We start from the raw sequence: 26,322 nt of genomic DNA, 5'->3' as shown, positions 1-26,322 counted from the left end.
AGTACAAAGAGATTAAGGCTAGGAATGAGCAGCTCAAAGCTCAAACATATGCCAAATATATGAAAATGGCTCCTAGAAATCAGACAAGGTTGATGTCAGCCTTTGACATCAAAGAGGGAAAAATGCAGATGAGCTTTTTGAAGCCAACAGTACAACAACCAAATTCCATGGCTGATTATTTGAAAACAAATTTTGAAGTTCTTGCCAAAGACATCCACCCAATTGATCAAATTGAACTCCACAAGCAAACTGGTGAGATGGTCTATTTCACTTTGACCAGTAAAGCCATTATTGCACATCAGTTGCAAAATTCTTTGAGTAATACTACATCACAACTACAGTTGGAAAAAGCCTCTTCTCAGGCTAAGGACACTAGGATAAAGTCATTAGAAGACCTAGTGATTGAGTTGGGTCATAATCCCAAAGATGTTAAAGTAGCTGAGAGTTTGATAAAGAAAAAGAATGAAGACATTGCTGCACTCAGGAAACAACTCAAACTTCCTCCCCTCATACATCCACAAACTGCAGAAGTCATTGAGAAACAAAATGAGGAGGAACTTATGGACTTGGTCCTTAAGTTGAATGAACAACTGAAAGAAACAGAGAAAGAGTTGGAAAAATCTTTGCATTCTAAACAAGGTGAGTCGACCACCATGCCTCAGACTGTAGTACCCATAGTTTCTACAGTAGTGCTATCTACTATTGCAGCCGCTTTGGCACCCAACATTCCCATAACAGTAGCTTTCCCAGTAACAACAACAACATGTACTTCTGAAGCAGCAACAACTTCAACAAAGAAACAAAGGAATTAATCAAATCCGTGGAAGAAATTAAAATCCAAGAAACTGAGATACAGAAATTAAAAGAAATGGTTGCTATCTTGGTGCACAATTATGAGATATCATAGATTAACTACACTGAAGAAGAGAGAAAGAATAGAAGGATGATTGATAGAATAAAAACATTAGAGAAGGACTTAACATTTGAAAGGCCCTTAAGAGATATTAGAGAGATTTTATGGACCAATATCATTGATTCCATCAATGATATTTGGTATTCTATTCAGATCATCTTTGAACAAATTGATTTAATGAAACTAGCTACAGAGGCTATACAAAAAAATAGAGAAGAATTGGGGGAGAAACCTGAAGAGGCAACCCAATTAATCAAATTCTTGAATAGTCAAAGCAGGGAAGAGATGGAACAAAGGGATATAGAAGATCGGACTGGTACTATCCTTGAAATTAAGAAAGTTTTGACCAAAAAGAACTTAATGCTTAACCTGGGAAGAAGATGTCAAAATATCCATGAAGACATAGATGAGTCTATGATAAAATATAACATTTTAAGGGATAATGGACTTCCAAACTTATTGGTCATAAACGACAAGATGATGAGTCACAATGACTACATTGAAATACTACACAAACAAGCTAGAAGTCAAGCCATCTCTTCAACAATGAAAGCACTACCCACAGGAAAAGTGTTGTATGATGGTTTAGAAAACCTTTTCTATATTGAGCATGAAGTGAAACACTTGTTCACATCTCAACCCAATTTTGCAAAGCACACTGAGGCTGATGAAATATAAATCCTCTAAGGAACAAGGTCCCTTTCCTTCATGGAAATCCTTCTGCCAACAAATGTCGAACCACCCCTCTCTGATCTCTCTTTGTTGCTGCTCATACTAGATCTAGATTTCTTGGCAATAAATCTTCTAAGGAACTAATTCCCTCTACTTTTCTTTTTCCCCACTAGATATTGTTCTGCACCAACAAAATCAACACCCCACCATCAACTCCAGATGAAGTCTACGCTGCACCTCTAGCCCCAACAACCATAAAATCGAGACTCAACAGTCTCTGTGTTGGCCCAGCAATCACTGTGTTGCCCTCTATAGCTACAACATCACACAAACAGGCTGATGCAAGCTTTGTGTGAGCCTCCTTGGTGACTGTGTCACCCCACCTCTGCTCTCTCAGCTAAAAAATTGTGTTGTCTCTCAGGACAATTGTCTTTAGCACAAATTCTCCTCTATCATTTCACTTATGGCTTTAGTCCTTCTTGATCTGCAATTGCTCTGATACCATGTGAAAATTTCTGAGTCTAACAAACTAGAAATCCTACTACAGAAAACTGATTTACATTACCTACTTGTATTCTTCATTTAACAAGTTATTTTCAAAAATATTCAAAAAATATTAATGTAAATACATTGCAGCCTACACCACTATATAGATCAAGTAATGAAAAATAAATGAGACAAAAATGCAAAGGACACACTTATTTTTGGACTAAAGGTCCCCGGAAAAACCCAATGTGGGAAAACCAGTGTAGCAGCTCTGAGGGTTTTTTGTTATTAAGCATAAGTTCTGAATACAAATGTTGGTTTCCCTCTTGGAAAACCAGTGACAGAGAAATACAATGGCGGAGAACATGGGTGATTTTTACCTCACTTCACCCAATAGAATTCGGCTGATCTGATAACAAAACTAGCTGGCCTCGGCTACAATTGCACTTCCCCTTCGCAGTAACTCCATGGGCCTCCGTGGAGCTCTCTAAGGCTCCGCATCATCACTTCTACCCATTGTGTCAGCTTTCCGGCAGTTTTTGGTAACTCCCCAACTTTCTGCGTGGAAGGCAGCTCTTCATCTGCACTGGCCCTCCTGGCTCTACGTCAAGCTTGTGTGGGCCCAAACTGGCTTAGCGTCGGCTCTCCTGGCTACTACGCTGCCTCCACAAGCTTCTCTCCACCTCTCTGTCTGTATTCTTGAACTATCACTGCCCCTCAGCTTCAATATCTCCCCAATTGATTTCCCTCTTGAGAACTTCTCACCTTAGAAAATCGATTTCCTCAATCTCTCTGTGTGTCTTCTCCAACTAACCCCAAGCCTCCATTTATACTTTTCCTGTTGAGAAATTAACGGCCAATATTAAGTCTATAATCAATGGCTAAGATTAAATTAGACTTGATCCTCGTCTCTTAGAAGCTTCTCACCCATATTTTTATTAATACCCGTTAATATTTTAATTTTCCTAAGTTTAGACTTAGGAACCCCATTAAAAATATTAATTATTTTAATAAAATACAATCCGGGTTGAATTTCACCAAACAATTTCTTGGTCTTGGAGGTCTCATGTGTTCTAGCCCCTCCACAAAATTTTGGAGCTAGAGTGCATCCGATGCTACCCAAAAATCAACAGATTGCAATTTTTTTTAGCTAGTTATGTGCCAGAGACTATGATATTTAAGCCACTTTTTCAGGGATAATATCCAAACCACTACATAGAACTTGATGAGACCTTTTGAGACAATAAATGACACCAATAAAAAGCCTCTAATATAAAAATTTATCAAGGACTTGACCTAACCAAGCCCAACCATGACAGACATTATGTCAAACACATGATGAACATGAAATCTACAGGTCTTCAATGCATATATGGACATAGAGATCTGAAACTTATTTGACGTTTACCAAGAAGGACTAATGCCTTCTCATAATAGCTGCCATAATAATAATTAGGTCACGCCTTCATTAACCAATCATTTATCAAGTAAACATGATAAGAGCCATAACTTAGATTTGTCATAAAACCATGCTTATAACGAACATATAACCAGATAGATAACAATGATAAAAAAAACCATTAAAGACACATGATAACACTTACATTTCCTCATCAAAATCAAGATAAACTTAGCTCTTATTAAAGATAGGCAAAATCCGTCCAGGTTTGGGACTTCCACGTACCACCCAACCATAGATTGGCTTAACCAAATCTTCCTTTCATCCAATCACCCCGGTTCCATATTCTAAGCATGGATGTGGGATCTCATGGGATAAACTAATCCAAAAACAACCAAGGGAATCCAAAGGTTAAACCACCTCCACCCTCACCATACCATGATATCATCTAAACCAGTGTCAAGATCACAAAACCAAACCGAGCTTGGATGGCTCAGAATTTATTCTCCAATACCTTGAGGAATTTTCCCATCTCCACGCTCAAGATTTACATGTATCCCGCCATTACCAGTCAAGGGGTTCCTAAGCCTTTGGGAATTTTCCTTAGACCACCTCACCCAGATCCAAAATCTTCCGACAATCCAAAGCTCAAACTGAGAAAAATCCCATCACACCATGGTTATCCGGACATGGCAAGGCAAGGCTAATGATTATTACTGAAATGGCTAAGTAAAATTACATAAAACTAAAAATAAAAATAAATAAAATACAACATATAAAATTAATAATTATAATTATAATTATAATTAATAATAAAATCATCCTAGATCCATCTTAACTCCTGATCTACCAAGCACTAAGAGAGATCAAATCTCTTGAGCTATTTTGGAGTGAAAAGAGATTTGATCCCTCTCAGCGCTTAGTAGATCTTGAGTTAAGATGAATAGCTTAATTCTTGTTTGTAGCTTAACTATTTTCATAGGTTGCTTTTAGATTTTACCTAACTATGATAACTTTTCATTTCCAAGCAAATACACTCTTTCTACTTCCATTTTGGAAGTGTTTGAATTATCTATTGTAAGTCCCGTGTTCTACTTTGGTTGGCTGCGTTTTTTATACCCATAATACATTTAGTGCTCCTATCTTCATCTTCTACTTAAAAATACACATTTACTACAAAATTGATATTCTTATTGCTATAATATCATTAAATAACTAAAAAATTATTATATGACATCGCATGCCCTTAACTTTAGGATTTAAGAATATACATTTTACTTATTTACATGAGAGTGCAACACTTTATCCATTTGTTGGTGTCTTCCATATCTTTATTATATAGTTTCTCATGCAAACTTTCTCCTTTGAAATATATTATTCTTTAAACCAAGAGTATCATTAATTATATTTATGCCATTCTTATTTGTACATGTTAATTGTAATGAAACTCCATGTTTGAATTATTTTGTTGGGCGCACCAATGACCTTCAAGTTAAATCTACAAGACATTTTAGCCATTCTAATCATTGTTATCATCCTCAATTTTCTTAACATGCACCAATTTCAATAACAATTATAGACATAGTGAAGTTCATATGGATATAATCATAAACTTGTCAATGGTTGTTGTAGAAATTGGTATTTGTTATAAATGATTTCAAATCGATCCCTATCTTTGTAAACTCTCTCATTTATTTATAGAGCAAGATAAGAGTGAAATTCCCTTTTTTTTAGATATAGAGAATCAATGTCTCATCGAGATTTACTTGGGTGAGACCTAGATTCAAAATTGATTGGCTTCCACTATAACGTCTTAATCTAACTCAACATGACTTTTTAAAGAAGGAATTTATCTATTTTGGGTGATTTGGTTAACATTAATCTTATCTTATAATACATGTAAATTGTAACAAACTTCAATGAAAGAATATATGTTAATTTAAGGTGAACACAACAATATTGCTTATATTTTTTTCTCCTCATGGCAAGCTTATGGGGCACACTCAAAGTGATCCAAGTGGATATTGGTGGCCACCAACCTATTCCACATAGATCTCCAACATTTTTTCCTTTCAATTTCTTTAATTCTAGCACCACTTTCTATTTTTGGCAGTTTTTTGGATCCTAAACTTTTAGAGTTGTATTGAGGCCCTAAACAATGTTTTTTTTTTTTAAAACATGCCAAGATCATAAAGTAAAGCATAGGGGCTTACCTAGAAATTTTGTTTTCCTTAGATAGATCTTTCTAACGAGGTATCATGCACGCCAAATGGAGATCATATACACAAATTACGACCTCGAGAAGTTGGCATTCTAACTAATCCCAATGGGGCCCACAAACTTTTGGATCTTCATCTCTTAGGGTTAGGTTTCTGGATGTTTAGGGTTTTCCATTATATTTTAATAATAAAAAGGCCTATGAGTCTCATTGTAACCCAGTTCAGAAGGCATGTAGTTCTCATATCTTTGCTTAGAGATAAGCTACCATCCCCTGAGTTAGTTTGTTTCCATTTTGTATGTAAAAAAAATTCAGTGTTTATTATGAATTAATTGAAGTTCAATTTTCATTATAGCTCTATGTTTTTGTTTAGATTTGTATTTCATTTCATTTCTGCAGAAATCTGGATCACGAAGGGGCCATACACCAGTCGACTTAACTGTAGGAGCCTGACCCTAATGGACCCCAGGAAAATTAAACCCACACCTTATGACAAAGGACCAAAGACATAACAGGGGATGATTCAACCAACCAGGCTACCCTTCAAGGCTCTAATATTTTTTTATCTTAATATAATAATAATCATATAATTTTAACGTCCAGGCCAAGGTAGACACCAAACTAGTGTAAGGGACCCCTTGTTTATGGGACGAGGAACTCCTTTTATAAAGGTATATCTACTTTACCCCTTTGAATTTACATCTTTCACATATAAATTATGGCATAGTGTAATTTATAGATGAAATATCATTTTTTGCTAGAATCCAATGATACAATTTCAAGCAAGATTGTGATTTTTTGTTGTTTGAAATCTAGTTTTTCCATGAAAATTCTGATCTACTAGATGAACAATCTCAAAGCAAGTTTTCTTTTCACATTAACACAGAATTTTTCTACCTAATAGTAGTGGAATAGAACAGAAATAATTTACACAAATTCAGACAAGAAACAACACAATTTTCTAGGGAACCCAACTAGGAAAACCCTCACTTACTTTAGAATTTTATTGAGGAAAACTAAGCAATAGATCTCTTACAAATAACCTTCCTTCAGTAGAGAATTCAATTTGATCTCTCAGCCTTAGTCTAGGCTTGAAACACCATGCAAGATGTTGATCTTCTTCCTCCTGCTTTGCACACTAGATGCTCCTATTTCCTAGTGCAAATCCTTAGGAAATAGGCCCATATTTCCTAGCGTTGGTTGAGCTCCTATTAAATAGGGATTTCTCCTATTTCTATGCGCACTTCCAAGAAGAATTTCCCTCCACAATAACTCGCACAAGGAACTCTTGGATCATTCCTCCACAAGCTCTCTTGCTCACAAACTTGTGCTCAAGAATAATGACACAAAATGTGCCTTTGGTCTCCTTATAAGAAATTCTATTTGGCTATTGTTAGTGAGTTTTCTAAATTAGGAGTTGAACTAGAGATTTTCTAGTTAACAAAATTCAACACAAGATTTTAACTAGTTCGTCCTAACATGTAGGAGGCTAACTCCACTTGAGCATTCAATTCCCAATTTAACTCACACTACAGGACATATAACTCGGTCCTCCACAATCTCGCACTAGTCAAACTGCTTCTTGAACTCGTCCACATCACATGAACTTGTGAATGATTAAGAAGATCACTAAATCAATTCCTTGAATTAAGGCACAAATCAAGGAATCCATTCCTTTGGTCTTTTTCAACACTCCCTCTTAGTGAGGAAGGGATTATGTATAACTCCCAACTTATCGTTGTGATGAACAAAATTTCCTCTTGTCAATGCCTTGGTCATGATGTCTGTTATCTGCTCCCTTGTTGGAATGTACGGTAGCTTGATTATCCCCTTCTACACACAATCTCTAAGATGGTGATATTGTATCTCGATATGCTTTAAGCAATCATGAAACACTGGATTATCAAAGAGCTTAATACAACTCTTATTATCACAATGTATCATGGTAGGCTCCATCCTTTGTCTGACAATTCCCACAAGTAACTTCCTTTTCCAGATAGCCTCGCAAGTGGCCTGACTAGCAGCCATGTACTCGGTCTCTTCTAAACTAAGTGCAACTGATCTCTACTTCCTGTTGTACCAAGAAACTGCAACTAACCCAATGTTGAAGGTGTCACTTGAAATTCTCTTCCTATTTGTGGAGCTCCCTACCCAATTTTCATATGTGAAGCCCTCAAGCCTCACTTCATCAACCTATTTGCACCACAATCCATTCTCTGTTGTGCCTCTGAGATATCTCAACAGATGCTTTGCAGCAACCCAATGCAATTTGGTCGATTCCACCATGAACTGACTTAGTTGGTTGACTGCAAAACAAATATCAAGTCATGTTTTGATGAAGTACATCAACAACGCAACGAGTTGCATGTATATTGTAGTATCCACTCGCTCTCCTCTGCTAGCATCCACCTTCCTCCAATTTGTGGCTAGAGGTGTCGCTATGGGCCTGCAATTATGCATATGAAATCTTTGAAGAATCTCTGATATGCACTTTCCCTGTCCCATGAAGATATCACCATCAACCTGCCAAACCTCATGTAACACCCCTCCGTTGTATGTAACACTTCGTTTTTATAAGAAAAGAAAAGCTAGGTCCAGGGTGTAACAGTGAAATTGACTACTTTATTGTTAAATAAATAAAGATAATATAAAATTCTTGGAAAATGAGACACCAAGAGATGAGGTTCTTGCAAAATAAAATCCCATTGGTGAATGGGAATGGATAATTCTTTCATGATAAGACTTCTAGATCCAATTCTAGATAAGCTTAATGGATTTAGAGATAAATATCCATTAAGTTACTTAGATGGAGAAAGATGCTAAGTTTAAGAAAAACATAAAAGCCTTGCGGGAGAGAAAGGTAAGCTTTTATGAGGAAAAGCCTCGCGGGAGAGAAAGGCAAGATTTTCTAAGAAAAACTTAGGAAAATGGATAAAAAAATCCATAAAAGTGGGACACCGCTAATGGAAACCTTGTCACGAAAGAGGGTATTAAATGCCAATTAAAGAGATCAACAGGAGGCAATTGATCCATGGAAAGAACTCTTGACTCGGGGGTGAATTAGAGACAGCCAGTTCTAGGTTGGGTGTCGATGCTCGGTTTTCCAAGTGACCTCCTTTAAGTATTTTGATCTGCTTCATGTGCATGGGATGTACTATATGTTTGTTGCTTACTCCTTATGTGTCGAATCTCTTAACATATGTGTAAAGTTGCATGTGTTATCTTTGTTTATGGGAATGATTGAATACTTATACATGTGGGCACTAGTGAATGTAAATTAACTCAAAGTGTGAATTTAATGATGGGATCATAATAGGTGATTACTAATATTGAATTGAGGTAGGTGACCAATGGTATCTATGTTCCTATGTAAAATTTAATGATAGCGAGACAACTATGTATGATGAATAAATATGTTTTAAGGTTTGTAATTGTACAGTCGGTGGTTCCAGTTATCTAGGTTATGCATTATGCATCATGAGGTAAATGGAATTCACTGAGGCTCATTTTAGTTGTAACATACATTATTTCCTATGATCTATATTGCATGGGATGTATGTCAATAGTACCTTCGATTACAACAGTAGGACTACAATCATGATATATGGAAATGGTAGCTACAATGGGTTATGACAACATTTCCATAACTGTTTGGGTTGAGCCATCAAAGGGATCAAATCTGAATACATAATCTTATCATATTGAATATCCATGATTAATTCTTTCCTCTGAATTGTAACGTATGCATAGGAAATGTTGAAGGGTTTTTTTTAATATAGTAAATAAGTGCCTAATGGAACCTAAAAGTCCACATCAAGGATCCATTGGAGCATAGTATGTAGTTGGTATTATTGTGCCAAGCGGGTATGTAACAAATGGTATCGGAGCTCTAAGTTCAAACATTTCGGCCTATGGGCCAATTCACCTCTATAAGATATGAAGAAGTTGTGGTAACTAGACTAGGTCCTACACAAATAAGAGGTTCCAATGAGAATCCATTAAGGTTGAAATTGAATCTTAAAATGATTTATTGGATGTAGCAAGAGCATATATAATATAATATATGTTGTTTATATGATAATCTTATATTGGACACATCAATGGAGCAACAACCTTTCGAGGAGTTGAGGGAGCGGGGCTACGGTTTTGAACAGGGAGTGACAGGTGTGAGCCGGTAACAATGGAGGGGCATGGAGGGGGGAGCTCCACTCCCTCCTACTATAGCGTGGTATCAAATAGAAGCAAGGAGGTGAATTTGAACAAATTCGAAAAACCTACGGAGGTAGAAACTAAGAAGACAGGCACAAAAAGGTCGGAAAGCAGAAAATCCCTTTAACGGGAAGGGATCCACGAGGAAGTCAGGAGAGAAACGAAATCAGGAGATAGTAGTGAGAGAACTGAGAACATATCTGCAACAGGACCTTGTAAACCCAAGTCAAATATTAAATCCCGGGTGGTCTTAAATGATCCTGCACTACAGGGGCATAGAGATCACATGGCGACTTACGCAGTCATATGTAAGTTTATGGGTATATGGCCTACAGAGAAGGCTCTGTTCACATGGATAAGAAACAACTGGAAACCAAAGGGAGAAATAAATCTACATCTTGGGTCCAAGGGTTTTTTCACAGTGGTTTTCACTAACCTGGAGGACAAAGACAGAGTCTTCGAAGGAGGACCCTACTTCTATGCTGCCGCAGCCTATACATGCGACCTTGGGTGACAAACTTTGTCCTGAAGGGAAAAACGTTCACATCGATCCCGGTATGGATTAGACTATACTCCTTACCTTTAGATTATTGGCAGCCTGAATCCTTAAAATCTATAGGCAACAAGTTAGGGCATTTTATAAAGATATCAGAGGCAACTCTGCGAGGTAAATATACCTCCTCCGCTCGAATATGTGTAGAAATGGACCTATCAAGAGCACTCCCAGATGAAGTCATTCTAGAAGTATATGATGAGGAATGGGTACAAGTGGTAGAATATGAACATGTCCCATTCAGATGCCGTAAATTTCATGAACATGGGCACCTCTTCAGCGATTGCCCACTCAACAAAAGGGAGGACAATCTGAAAACCAACACAGGCAAAGATCCTGAAGGTTTCACCAAAGTGGGAGGTAGAGGGAAAGGAGGGGGGAAAAGTACCAAAAGAAACCTAGCGAGAACAAGCTACCAAGTCATAACAATTTCGAGATTTTAGAAGAAGAAGGGGGGGAAATGGAACAGACAAGGAACCGGAGGACAATCATGCAGAGAAGGAAAAAGAGGATAGCATGGAAATCATACATGAAAACAATGAACAAAATGAGGATCTACCAAGCACTATGGAACTTGGCAGGGACCATGAGATGACCCCAAGTGAAGGTGGTATGAAGGACCACGACCTACAAGAGATTCTTGAGAGGGAGAATCTTGATCTAGAAAAGTTTCTAGAGCAAGGAACCAACAAAGGGATTGACTCTCTACCACAAGAGGAGTTTGACAGAGTACAATAGCTATTCCTCCAGAGGTCTCAAACAAGGGTTGTTGGAGTCAATAGGAACTGCTAACAGAGTGTGGGAAACTCACGATTAATTTAGGCAAGATGAAAGATCTTACCAATTACTCTTTTACAAACCCATCATTATGAAGCTTACAACCTGGAACATTAGGGGTCTAGGAAGTAAAAGAAAACAAAGAAATCTGAGTAATAGAATAAAAGAAGAAAAACCAGATATGGTGTTTATACAGGAAACAAAATGCTTAATAGACAAAATCAGGGAGATACATAGCAAATGGATTATTAAATATGAGTACCTAGAAGTCAAAGCAAATAATATAGCGGGAGGAATTCTCACTCTTTGGAATCCTCAGAAATTTGGAATCCTAGATGCTGAGGCATCTAGGAACTACCTTTCAATGGTTATCCAACCTTTGGGGGACAAGGAACTTTACATGATCACAAACGTCTATGGTCCTCAAAAACTTGAAGACAAACTCAGGCTCCTCACCTCACTGGAGGAGTTGAGAGAGAGACACCCAATAATGCCCTGGATTTTGGGAGGGGACTTCAACATGATCAGATCTCTCACAGAGAAAAAAGGAGGGACCAGAACACTAGGAAGAGACCCCATTGCCTTCCAAAACTTCCTAGACAACATGAGGCTAGTGGAAACGGAAACAATAAATGGTACCTTCACATGGAACGATAAGAGGGGAGGAGCTTCTCAAGTTGCCTCGAAACTAGACAGATTCACTGGCATTAACTTGACTACTTTTATCCTCCCTTTCAGAGGCTCGGACCACTGGCCTATTCAGCTAGAAGCTTCATTTATTGGCACTCCGAGGAACAGACCTTTCAGGTTTGAAAATGTCTGGCTTACTCACCCTGACTTCATCACTAATATTGGAAAATGGTGGGTGGAAGACATGCCCATTCAAGGCACAAAAATGTTCCTCTTGCAACAGAGACTCAAACACATCAAGCTAAGGCTTAAAGAATGGAACAAAAATGAGTTTGGCAATATTTTTAAAGCCAAAAGAGAAGTGGAACAAAAATTACAGGAAACTAACCAAATTCTCATCACAGAAGGCTTCACAGAGGAAAGGAAAATGCAAGCTGACTCTCTTCAACAAGAATGGGACAGCAAATGTTAGGAGGAGGAAATCTTCTGGAGACAGAAATCAAGAGTGCAATGGATTAAAGAAGGAGAAATAAATACAGGTTCTTTCACAAGTCCACCATGGAACACAGGGCACATAATTGGATCACAAAACTCATAGATCCTCAAGGGAAAGAGCTAAATACTCACAAAGAAATGGAATCTATTCTGGTACAACATTTTCAAAGCATAGTAGAGGAGACTACTATAGACAGATCTCAATTTATTAACAACTTCACTGAGCATATTCCAAAACTGGTAACCAGGGAAGATAATTATAATCTCAACAAGTGAGTGACTAAAGAGGAGGTCAATGAAGTAATCAAAGAGATGCACAATGGGAAAGCTCTAGACCCGAATGGTTTCAATGTAGGCTTCTTCAAAACATGTTGGGAAATAGTCAAACATGATATTCTTGATGTGGTGGAGGATTCGAGAAATTCAAAAATAGTTCTAAGAGCGCTTAATGCATCCTTCATAGCCTTAATCCCTAAGCAAGAAAAAGCCATGACACCAGACAGATTTAGACCCATAGCTTTATGCAATGTGGTGTACAAAATCATCTCTAAAGTTATTGCTAACAGACTCAAACCCCTTCCTCCAACCCTCGTGTCTGCGGAGCAGACTGGATATGTGGAAGGAAGACAAAGTCTCAATAACATCATTCAAGCTCATGAAGTGGTTCATTCTCTCAAGACGAATAAGCAAGCGGGTATGATCATACAGCTTGACATAGCGAAAGCTTATGATAAGCTAAGCTGGTCATACATCAGGGATGTTCTAAAAGCGTATGGCTTTGACCACAACTGGATAAGATGGGTCATGGCCCTGGTTACCACAACTAGCTGTTCAATCCTTCTTAATGGCTCTCCATCCAAAACCTTTTGGCCTTCGAGAGGTCTCAGGCAAGGAGATCCGCTCTCCCCCTTTCTCTTTATTCTCATGATGGAAAGATTAGGTAAAGTGATCAATTCAGCGAAGGCGGAAGGAAGAATCCAGGGCCTCAAACTTACTCAGAATGGGGACACATTGCCTCATCAACAATTTGTGGATGATACCATGTTGTAAGGCACACCCACAGTCAAGGAAGCCAAAGCTTTCAAACAGATCCTACACGATTTTGCTATGGCTACTAGCACAGAGGTAAGCCTCACAAAATCAAAAGTTTTCTTTTTCAATACTGACATTACTATTTAGAGAAATCTCTCCAGAATTCTCCGCTTTCAAAGAGATGATCTTCTCTCCAAATACCTAGGAATGCCTCTCACTGACAAACCTCTGAGCAAGGAAGTTTGGGAGCTAGTAACTAATAAACTGAAGGACAAAGTTAGTAAATGGACAAGCAGATCTTTGAATTTAGCAGGTAGGCTAGTTCTTACAAAGGTTGTCTTGCAAACCATTCCAATCTTCATGTTTTCAGCTCTTCCTGTCCCAAAAGGAGTTTCACAACAAATCAGGAACATCCAAAGAGATTTTATTTGGGGTAAAGGGGAAGAGAAAAAGAAATGGGCTCTGGTAGCTTGGGACAAGTTATGCAAACCCAAAACCCATGGTGGTTTGTGTCTCCATGACCCGGAAACTCTAAGCAAAGTTTTGGGGGAAAAAATTTGGTGGAGATGGCTAAAGGAAACGAGAAACCCCTGGGCCAAGCTCTGGAAACAAAAATATGCAAAGGACTAGCAAGAAAGGGACCACATTCGAATGACAAGACACATCAGGGGTTCCCATATTTGGAACAATGCTTGGGAGAACAGAGCCTTAGTTCAGAAACATAGTTTCTGGGAGATCAGAAGTGGGAATCTAGCCTGGTTTTGGGAGGATAACTGGCAGAAAGAACCTAACCACTGCCAAGAAGGACTGGACATTATCAAAGATGATACTATCAATAAAGGACTGAAAAGGGTAAGTGAGTTTTGGGATCAGACAAGGGACAATGGTAAATGGAGAATATGGAAGGTACCAGTTTACAGTGAAGGGACCCCTTTGAAGGCCCAAGCTGACGTTCTTGAAGTGATCCTGGAAAAGAGAAAAATTTTGATTTCAACCTCGAATGACCAACTAATATGGGGGAGAAATAGTGAGGGCAACTTCAACCTCAAAGAAGCCAAAATAATTACCATTGGACTTAACTTTCCAATCCCTGATAAGATATGGAAGGACCTATGGTAGAACCCACACTGGATGAAGATCAAAATGTTCATGTGGCTGGTACATCATAAAAAGATTCTGACTTGGGAAAATCTTAGAAGGAGAGGTTTAGTTGGTCCATCAAGATTCCAGTTATGTGGTCTGTAGGAAGAAACTATGGATCACCTTCTCAACCTCTGCTCATTCACCTCCACCTTATGGAATTGGGTTGCCTCAATCTTTAGGCAAACTAATAGGGACGAAAACGACATCATTGAAACTTTAAAGAATTGGAGGAAAGACTTCTCATATTATGAGTCAGTCAACATAGCCTGGACTCTAATTCCAGGTTTTTTGATCTGGGATGTTTGGAAAGAACGTAACAACAGGATTTTCAAGGATAAATTTGGCTCAACCCAAAGCATCATAGCTCAGATCTTAAGACAGCTCAAAGAAACTGTTAATGCCCTTCTGAGGCACCCCCCCGAGAAAACCCCCTGTCACCAGGATGCTCACATTCTTGGATTGTTGGGTCTCCAGACACCTGTCCCCCAGGGTATAAACAAGACCACAAGACACACAACAGCGAGAAAGGAATTCTGGCAACCCCCTACCCATGGCTTTTTGAAATTCAATATAAATGGAGCCTTAAAAGGAAACCCTGGGGTTGCTGGTTACGGAGGAGTCATAAGAGATGAGAAGGGTAATATAAAAGTCATCTTTCATAGTCATTTGGGGAATGCCACCAACAATATGGCGGAACTTATGGCCATAGAGAAATGCTTAGAAATACTGATTGATCCCAATTTACATAACACAATCATAGAGGCGGACTCTGAATTAACAATTGATTCGGTAAAAAAGATAGGCACTGGCACAGAACTAAATAAAGTTTCGAACCACTGGAGACTATTGTAGGTCTATCAACGTATACAATCACACCTAAGAATCCTAAGAACACTTAGATTTTTTCATGTACGCAGAAACACCAACAGATTGGCGGATTAGCTAGCTAATAAAGGGGTGCTATGTATAAGAGATAGCAAAAGTTGTTGGTGGGAGTCGGTACCCGCAAGAAAACTACATGAGGACTACCACACTCTTGCAAGCGCAAACAGGGAGCATTATCAGTGTATGAAGGAGAAGCAACAAGTTGAAAATTAAGCAGATGGATGATAAGGGTTTGACAAACAGAAGACCTAAGAATCGACACGATTGGGTCTCTCGGTTGGATGGATGGAAGTGGGGGAAGAGCGAGAAGCTAAACCATGGTACAAAGAATTTTGCTATAGTTAAAGTGGTTTTCGGGCATCCTCAATACCCTAAGCGGTTTCATAGGATTGCACCCGATGCCACTAACCGATCAACACATAGCTCAAGCAGGAGAGAGAAAACTGCCTTTATCGGGCGGGTATTCCTCGTACTTCTTTTCAGCCTGATATTCTTTCCAGCTGTAGGATCCAGTATAAGCAGATCAAAGGCTAAGGTTCGTTGTGCAAGTAGGCAGGTCCGGGAGAAGGGTTATCTTCTATGCTCGTTTCTCCTCAAGGTTGGGATTAGTGGATTTTGGGCAGACTACATGCTCGAGGGTTATCCCCCCAAGCAGACCCGAAATATTTTTGTTGCAGTCTCTATTTCCTCATCGGGTCTGCTTTAAGACTTATTGAGTTAGCTTGTTTTCGTTCCGATATAGATCCTCATCCGTTAGATCTCGGAAGGTGAATCGAATGGTATCAGTGTTTTGTTTTGTTTTGTGGACCCTTGTCCCGGATCTCGAGCCATTGGCTCAGTACCCAAAGCTTAGGGTGGCTAGTTAACTCGATGGCCCTCTTCTCCTTTGGGTTTGTTGTATTTTATGTAACTTATTTTTTCGCTACAAGTGAATAGAAGGACCGACTCTTGCTTCAGCAAAAAAAGATAATCTTATATTGATTACTTAAAATCAAAGGAAATTAGAACCAAAGGTTGTACTTTAAAGAGGAGCGAAATCTCCTATATTGCTTGTCAAGCATGTACTACTCATTCACCTAAAAACAGAAGTAGTCTAAAATCTCGAGTCGGATCACTAGATATTGAAGAGAGAAGGGTGGAATTAGTTTTGAAGTTACATGCCTATACTGAGTTTTTCAAGCAATATATATATATATATATTCCAATAAAAAATTTCATTCTTATATTTGACATGGTTTGTTATCATCATACTCTATCCAAGGATAGCCACTAGCGGCCTTCCACCTCAACGAATCTAGGAAGAGGAGTGGATTTATTTATTTATTTAATCAACCTCTAGATGACTTGCGATATTTTATATTACGAGGTATGTGGGATAATCACTGTGTTATCCCTGATTTATGTATCTTAGAATTAAGTTTCAGCTGGTAATTAATTATCTGCTCCATCGCTTGTAATTTTAAAGAATGTTGTTGTTTCCAAACAATAGTCGACCATCTGTCTCAAAACTAAGAATGACATTATTTTCAGACTTAGTCTTCCATATAAAAAGTGTAGTCTTCTCTCAAAAGACAACAATTTGTCAAGTTTCAACCTGAGAAGACTCGAATAAGTGCGAAAGAAAATATCATGTTGCATCCTGATATGCTTTGCATTATGGACAACGTCTTGATTAAGAATGTTAGGGACATGTGAAAGCGTTTTTCCGTGGAGATTGTAAATCGATATTCGTTGGTTGAAGACATGTATGGCTGGAAAGAAAACCATTATGGTTCTCTCAAGCTGTGGAAACTCGTCAAACCGAGTATAGTAAGATTGTGAACCTAAGTGATAAGGATATCCAAGAGGTCATGACAAATAGTTTGTTTTAACCACATGACTATCCAATTCACAAAATCCACAACATTCCGCAACCAACAACATCTCTAGCGCTCAGTCATCATGACAAAGGGTATGTTGATAAAGCCAACATCATGAAAGTCTTTCTAGAATGTCACGCGGGGTTATGATTGGTAGTTTTAAAACATGAACAACACCTTCCCAAATTGATTGTCGAAAGAAAAAAAAAAATCTCCTTGTCGACTGTTGATGTCGCTTTTCTGCTGACCTGTAAATGCTAGATTGATGAGTGAGTTGCCCACAAAAGTATTCGGTTGGGATAATGGTTATCTGGATGGTTGCGTCCATAAAATCTTTCAATTGGATAATGTTTATCAATGAATTACCAATTGTAGTTGTATTCCGCGAAGAGATTCTAACTTTGAAAAATAATTTAATTGGATAATGTTTATCCAGATTGACATCCTATTTCGTTGCGTTGTAATTTTGGAAACGAGGGGCAGCACATATTTTTGATATTGGCAAGATCAGTTAGCCAACTGTCGATGCATAGCCTCTTCGGTGTAAATACTTCCTACGTTCATGAGCAAGAGAAACATTGTATTATTATTGTTGAGGCCACTCACTCTGGGAACCAAGTACCTCAGACTGAGGACTCCATCATCCATCCCTTTTGGCTGCTCTGATACGGCCAACAACACTAGCATCAATAAATCATTCTTTAGGTGGCCTTCTGTATTACCATTCATGCACCATACTACCTCTCTTACGCTCAGCCTGGCCCTCGCCCAATTCCTTAATCTACTTCAACCAAAACCCACTTGTAAGGAGAAAATCTTGATGAGATATTTTTAGCCATTGATCCAGAGAGGTTCGAGTTCCTTCGATCTACAAAGATGATATTCATGCTTACGTTATCCGCTAATATGGAAACTTTTATCCAATGATTTTTTTATTTGCGCATGTAGCTATCTCTTTCCTTTCCACCGAAGAATTGCCCACATAGATATCTTTTTCCTTTCCGCCGAAGATTGGATTGGCAAGATTGATGTTTTTTTGTCCAATATCACTCGCCTTATTGCATCTGTGGGGTATGGAAAGAGGCAATGTAATTTGAGGGTGTATGATCGTTTTAAATACCAATTGTCACCATTTCGTGATGGGTCGGAATTATCGACCTTGGGTTGCACCTCTGTTGAAATGGATCTAATGTGTTTAAGTAAGGATAGAACTCAATTACATGTCAGAGCATTCTGGTCAGCCTGCAACTAGAAAAGTGGGTGGGTAGTGCGATGGGAGTGTAGCAACCATGATGAGAATATGGATGGCGTATCCAACGAGATAAAAACCAAATTTCGCTTCACAACGGCAACAGGGATCGAATACCACCGCCTATGGCCATGGAGGTCATCGTTCTCTCAGGAGAAAAAGTCTTAATACTAATGTGCCTAAGAAGACCCACATTCATTTTACCAGATGGGTCAAGCGGGCTTTCTCGAAATCCCTCTCGGCCAAGCCGTAGAAATGGGAAGGTCCTTGTGCTGATGAAATAATAAGATGTCTTGTAGTGAAGGAATCATATTTTGTTCTATACATATTTCCTCTCTTTTTGATTCATTATGATCCAAAATTATAGTGTTTGATGACAGAGTGAATGTAATGATGTGGGATGTTATGGGGATGGATTTATTTTTTTGTAATTAGCTTGTGCTGACATTTTTTGATAAGACATGGTTGTCTCGCAATTGGAAATACGAGGGCAGCTGGGATTGAAGGTAAGCTTCATGGTGAAGCGCCTCCATGCAAGCTTACACTTGATTCTTGAGGAAATTGGCATGGATGGCATGACTGCCGCATCACGGTAACAATTTCCCTCCTTGATATTGCAGTCTAAAATTCCAGAGCTATGATTATGCATTGCTTATTGTGCCAGCAATTTAAAACATTTATTCCTTATATGCACTTCATAATCATATTTGCATTTTATCTTGAAATTCACAAGTCTATGTATTATGGTAGTTGGAGATGCACGACTATATAATTATTTTAAAATTTGGTGTTAATTGTCGAATGTACAAATTATGTATAACCAAGAAACACAGATGTGTGTGTATAAGTTTATATTGGCTATATTTTTATTATGCATAAAGCATCCCATAAAAATGTGAATGCTCTCCTTGGAGTTACGTGGTTAAATGATACAAGGAATTAAAACTATCTATTCCATATGGGAAACTCTTGGATAAGAAGAAGCAAAAATGAAAGTAAAAGCTTATGATACTATAGTTATAATTATGTTAACAACTTTGTTCAATATGTGTTAGGTATACCGATGAATCCCACCAATTATAATAACAACAAAGCTTGAGACACAAGGTGCCCTACCAAGTGAGGAGCCCAAGAAGAACCAATATAAGTGCCCAAATATAAGTATTTTTGATAGCTATAGTAGCATGAGGGGGAGGAGAAACCCTGAAAAACTATATTGGAACAAATAATTCTGCCATATTGGATTGTAGGGGAGAAAATAGCAATGCAAAGAAAAGACAATAAATAACATATTGATTATTCCAATAAGAAAGGGTCAACCATAAATTGGTATTTTTTTATGGGCCTACTTATTGAGTATTAGAAATTACATGCACCATGTTAATGAGTTATTATATCTTTGAAATTAGAGAAGGCTCAAATACTAAACACCTCAACATAAGAGGAGAAAATCATATAACTAGCTCTAGAAAGGATAATTGATATGAAAGTTATGAATAAATGACAATGGTGAATAAGTGATTTTTAAAGTATGGTTATTTGTGTTGGAGGTACTGGGGGGGTGAATCAGTATTTCTTTTCAATTTTTCTTTTTATCACCAAAATTTTTTATATATGGAACACAGAAATAGATAGCTGGAATAAATGCTTTTATTAATATAATCTGTGTAATGAAATAGATACAATATATAAATGGTCGCAATCAGTTGCCAAGCACCAAATTGGACTTTTGTGAGGCTCCAACCTCCAGAGCACCAACTCTATTTTGCTAAGGCAACAATCTTGGACTTAGGAGCACCAACTCCCAAGGACTCCAATCCTTTCAGTTCTGAGGCTCCAACCCTTTATTATAAACTGTTAAAATATGTTTTGCTGTAGTTCTCTGCTCCGAAGCCTGCTGAGCTTATGCTTCACTTATGTTCTCCTGCTTCTCCCGTCTCTACCTGAACTTCGGCTTCCCCTAACTCTGATTGTTCACATGCACTATACTCTTTCCTTGTTTTTCTTGTTTTATGTCTTCCTGATGCCTCTGACAGTTGGTTTCCTCTTTCTACTCGCTCTTCGGCTTCCTCAACGCTCGTTTGATCCTTTGGCTTTCCTCCTTCAGTCGCTTTAGCTTCCTCTACGCTTGGTTGCTTCTTTGGCTTCTCGATCCTTCTATCGCTTTGGCTTCCTCTGCGCTTGCTTGTCCTTCGGATTCCTGGATTTCGGCTTCCTCTGTCTCTTCGAGTTCACTAATACTCCAAGGACATGTTAATTCAAAAGAGAGCACTGAAATACACAGAGAAAAATGTTGCATATTAAAAACTATAACAGAGGCCCTTTTTCAATAATAATATACATACATAGGACTTTATTGTTTACGGAGAGATTGTACCAATCAGGAGGCCCCACATGCCACGTCACCATCACAATCGCAATCGCCATCGCTTAGGCCTACTGAACTATCGGAACCATTATTTTAATCTTTTGGTCTAAAAAACCCCGGGCAATACAATTATTGAAATACACAGGAATATATGGAAAAACTCGACCGAAACGCTTAAGGCCGGACTTCAAATTCATTACACCCACATCTATAACTGCATCAGGTCCGCTCCTCCACAACATTATCGCAATCAGCAATCGCAGCTTCTGGAAGTCTTTTATAAGTCGATCTCATTACATCGTTGATGGTCAATGGCCCTACTGGACATGATATAGTATTAAGCTGTGTTACAATAGGACCATCGGGTCCACAACATATATCGCAATCGGCGCTTCCAATGCAGCAAGGCCTTAAGCACTTGTGATATGGTGGATGCGACATAGCATTAAGTCATATTGCAGTGTTGCAACGGATCCACATACTTTATCACAATCGGCGCTTTCAGGGGTGACAACCCTTTGTATATTGCGATATGCGAGTTCCAATAGGCGGATGCGATATAACAATAGAGAATTTCATAACGTTGTAGTGCGTCTGCAACATATTGTAATTATAATATATATATATATATATATATATTGCAATTCGCATGTTTTAATGTGGCAAGGCATAGAGCCAGAATATATTAAATACACTGAAAAGCATGCATCGAAACACTTAGCGGACTTCACCTGTTTATGCCCCCGGACATATATATCGTCGGGTCCGCACATGTATATCGTAGTCGGGGGTTTCGGGTAGTGGCACATAGTAGAACCCCCCGATATGATTTCTCCGATATATATGTATATTCCGCCTCCGATAGTGTATTCCGATATATATGTAAACTCCGCCTCCGATAGTGTATTCCGATATATATGTAAACTCCACCTCCGATAGTGTATTCCGATATATATGTAAACTCTGCCTCCGATAGTGTATATTGTGCATATATATATATATATATATATATATATATACATATGTATATATATATATATATATATATATATATATATATATATATTATACACTGCTCCGCCTCTTTTAACTCTTCCGCTCTTCTTTATTGCTCCACTCCTTTAACTCTTCCGCATATATGTATTCCTCTCTTCTTTGGCATATATTACTCCCGATAGTTCTTCTTTGGCATATATTACTCCCGATAGTTCTTCTTTGGCATATATTACTCCTGATATGGCTCCTCCTGTAGCTCCAATAGCTCTGTTTATGCTCCTTCGATAGCTCTGCTTTGATATTCTGCAATACTCCTCTTTTGATGAATTCCTTTGCCTCCGATAGTCTCTCAAATGGCTTGAATGTCTTGGCTTTCCTCTGGATCCTAGAATATTGCCATATTGACATCAATGACAATCTATGTCAACAATCTCCCCCTTTTTTATTGATGGCAATATTCTTCTTCTCTCCCCCTTTGACAACAATGGCAAAGGAATGCATACGGACTCCCCCTATCGAACTGCTCCCCTTGTCCTGCAACATCTTTATGAATAAACTTAATTGATGCTAAAGAGATAACCCCCATCTTTTGACGAATATGTTCAAATGCTTCTTGAGGAAGAGGTCTTGTGAAAATATCAGCTATCTGCTCCTTATTATTGATATATTCCAAGATGATGTTTTGTTCAGCTACTTGTTCACGAAGGAAATGATACTTGATTGGTATATGTTTGGTCTTTGAGTGCATCACTGGATTTTTGTTGAGACTGATAGCACTTGTGTTATCACAATAGATGGTAATTGGTTGATATGTACCTATGTTGACATCTTTTAGAGCTTCCTTCATCCATAGTATTTGAGTACAATAGTCTGCTACAACTATATACTCGGTTTCGGTTGTGGATAATGATATGGATGTCTGTTTTTTGTTGAGCCAAGATACTAAACAGTCTCCCAGGAAGAATGCATTTCCAATAGTACTTTTTCGATCATCTACACTTCCAGCCCAATCAACATCGGTGTATGCAGTTACTGTAAGAGTTGAGCTCAGGGTACCAAAGACCAAAATCAGGAGTTCCTTTCAGGTATCTGAGAATTCTTTTTACAGCTAACAAATGGGATTGTTTAGGAGCTGATTGAAATCTTCCCACCATTCCTACTACCTGCATAATATCAGGTCTCATAGCAGTTAAGTACAGAAGGGCTCCAATTATTGACCTGTAATGAGTTGCATCTACTAGAGGAAAGTCATCATTTTTGCTCAATTTGCAATTTGTGGTCATAGGTGTGCTCATGGGTGCACAGTCTTCCATTCCATATCTTTTAAGCATGTCTTTAAGATATTTGGCTTGAGATATAAACAATCCTGCTCTGGTTTGAGATACTTGTAGTCCAAGGAAGTGAGGTAACTCTCCTATCATCGGCATCTCGAACTCTTTTGACATGTAATGAGAAAATTCATGGCTCATCTCATCATTATTGCTAGCAAAAACCAGATCATCAAATAAACAAGTGTGATTAGTAACTTACCCTCATCCGTCTTTATGTAGAGATTGCTTCCTGCCACTCCCTTCTTGAAGCCTTGTTGTTGTAGATAGTGATCCAATCTTGCATACCAAGCTCTAGGAGCTTGTTTCAACCCATATAATGCCTTTTTCAACTTACAGACTAAGTCTTTTCCTTCTGTTAGATCAAACCCTTCTGGTTTCTCCATGTAGACTTCTTCCTTGAGTTCCCCATTTAGGAATGTTGATTTTACGTCCATTTGATAGATTTTGAATCCTTTTGAGCAAGCAAATGCCAAGAACATCCTGATAGCTTCCACACGAGCTACTGGTGCAAATGTTTCTTCAAAGTCAATTCCTTCAATTTGTGAATAGCCTTTACAAACAAGCCTTGCCTTGTTTCTGATGATTTGTCCATCTTCATTCATTTTGTTTTTGAATACCCACTTGGTTCCTATTATGTTTTTGTCCTTTGGACGAGGTACCAGCTCCCATGTCTCATTCTTCTCAATTTGGGACATTTCTTCTTACATGGCTTTTACCCAATGAGGATCCTTACTTGAGTATATGTTTTTGGTTCTATCATGGATAGAAGAGCGATATCGTTTTTCTTTGGTGTACTTATCATCCTTCTTTAGGTTTGAATTCCTTCATCTCTATTGCCAATAATCTGCTCTTCTGGGTTGATATTTTTGGAGAAAGTTCATCTTTGAAGGGTTTTGAAGCGGTTCTTTTTCCTTGGCTTCTTCTTGATCTATTTCTTATTTTTCAGGTTCTTCTTCTTCAATGAGAGGATCAACTTCGTGTTCTTCAATTTCTTTTTCTAGAAGGTCTTCATCAATCTTTACATCAATGCTTTCCACTATTTTCCTTAGTCGATTATTGTAGCACTTGTACGCTTTGCTCCGTGTAGAGTATCCAAGGAAGATCCCTTCATCAACCCGAGAATCAAACTTTCTTGGTGAGCCATTATTGATTTTTATGAAGCACTTGCTTCCAAAAATCTTGAAGTATTTTACTGAAGCAGGTCTTCCTTTCCATAATTCATAAGGAGTTTTTTCATAATTTGGTATTAATTGAGTTCGATTCAAGGTATAGACAGTTGTCCTGACTGCTTCTCTCCAGAATTTTGGCTGCAAATCTACTGCTAATAACATTGTTCTTGCCATTTCTTGAACTGTTTGGTTTCTTCTTTCAACTACCCCATTTTGCTAGGGTGTTCTGGCAGCAGAGAATTCTCTTTTAATTCCATGTATTTTACAAAATTCATTAAATTCTTTTGATGTGAATTCTCCCCCTCTATCTGTTCTAAGGCACTTAATCTTTGAGTTCTTTTCATTTTCTACAAGAGCTTTAAGATTCTTAAAACACTCAAATGCTTCATATTTATATTTTATAAAATATATCCACATCATTCTAGTATAGTCATCAACAAATAAAACAAAATACCTTTCTCCTTGGAGTGCCGGATTTCTAGTTGGTCCACATAAATCAGCATGGATGATCTCCAAAGGCTTTGATGTAGAGAACTCCTTGGTCTTGTGGTTGTTTCTAGTTTGTTTTCCATGTCAAAATAGACCACATATTCCTTGATTTGGTTTGAATAACTTTGGGATGTCTTGTACAGCTTTAATCTTGCTGATATTGATCAAGTTCACGAAGCTTGTATGTCCAAGTCGCTTGTGCCACAACCAACTTTCATCAGTTTGACTTAAGTAGCATTTATCTTCTTGAATCTTGTTCATAATGTAAATGTTGTTTGGTGTTCTAACCCCTTTCACCACAAGTTTCCCTGAGGAAGAGTTCCTTATTTCACAGTCTTTGGTGCTAAAGACAACATTATGTCCTTGATCACAGATTTGGCTAACACTCAAGAGGTTTTGTTAGAGCCCGTTTACTAGCAAAGCATTTTTAGCTTTTCCTTTTCCAATGATAAGAGTAACAGTTCCTTTTCTAGCAATTCTGGCAGATACACTTCCAAAGGATACATTTCCTTCCTTTTTGCTCAATGAGACAAACTTCCTTTTGTCCCCTGTCATGTGTCTAGAGCACCCACTATCCACAAACCAATGATTTTCATTATTTTAAGCATATAGAGCCAAGCCAAATTTATCCATGTTGGGATTCTCACTTCTTTATTTTCCTCTTTTGAGTGGGAAATTTTGTTCATAGTGTCCATTATTGTAGCATAATGAGCAAATCAGATCAAATTTGGTCAAGGGATCAAAAGAATTGTAGGTCTTGGTTTGTCCCTACCTTTTGGGGCCATATGGTTTGTTTATTTGATCCTTTAGTTTTGGTGTTTCATTCTTGCAAGCCATGCAATGTCTGGCTTGATGACCAAAATTTTTACAATAGAAACAATGTCCAAGAAAGATAGTTTTGTACCTGTTGTAATAGCCATGATTTGAATCAACATTCTTCATTGGAATTACTCCCGGTTCATTCTTTGCATTTGAGATAGGCCTTTGATGGAATACTGGTTTGTATCTGTTGTAATATCCATGATTCGAATCCACATTCTTCTTTGGAGTTATTCTCTCTTCATTCTTTGGATCTTGGATGCGCCTTTGATGAAATACTCTTTCTTCTTTTGGGTTTCTGGAAGGTGCATCGACATAGCTTTTCGCACTATTCTTAGTGCTTGATGATTCTCCTTTAAAACCTATTCTAGATTTGTCATGTTGAGGTTTTTGACTTTTTAGGATAGTCTCAAGTATTTGAGAGCTTTTCCAACCCTTTTTAACTTGCTCCAATTCCTTCCTCAAAGATATTATTTCAGCTTCACGTTCTTCGCAAGTTTCTTCTTTTTCTTTTAGCTTTGTTTCCAAGAGATCTTCCCTTCTTTTTGTTTCCTCGTTTTCTACCTTGAGAGAAATGATTTTATTCCGTAATTTCTCATTTTCTTCAATGGCACTTATTAACAGTTCATC

Source organism: Pinus tabuliformis, chromosome 2_2 (assembly GCF_031772625.1).
Source record: "Pinus tabuliformis cultivar Carrire ecotype Pingquan chromosome 2_2, CPIR1, whole genome shotgun sequence".
In the NCBI taxonomy this organism is placed as follows: domain Eukaryota; kingdom Viridiplantae; phylum Streptophyta; class Pinopsida; order Pinales; family Pinaceae; genus Pinus; species Pinus tabuliformis.
This window is presented reverse-complemented; position numbering follows the sequence as displayed.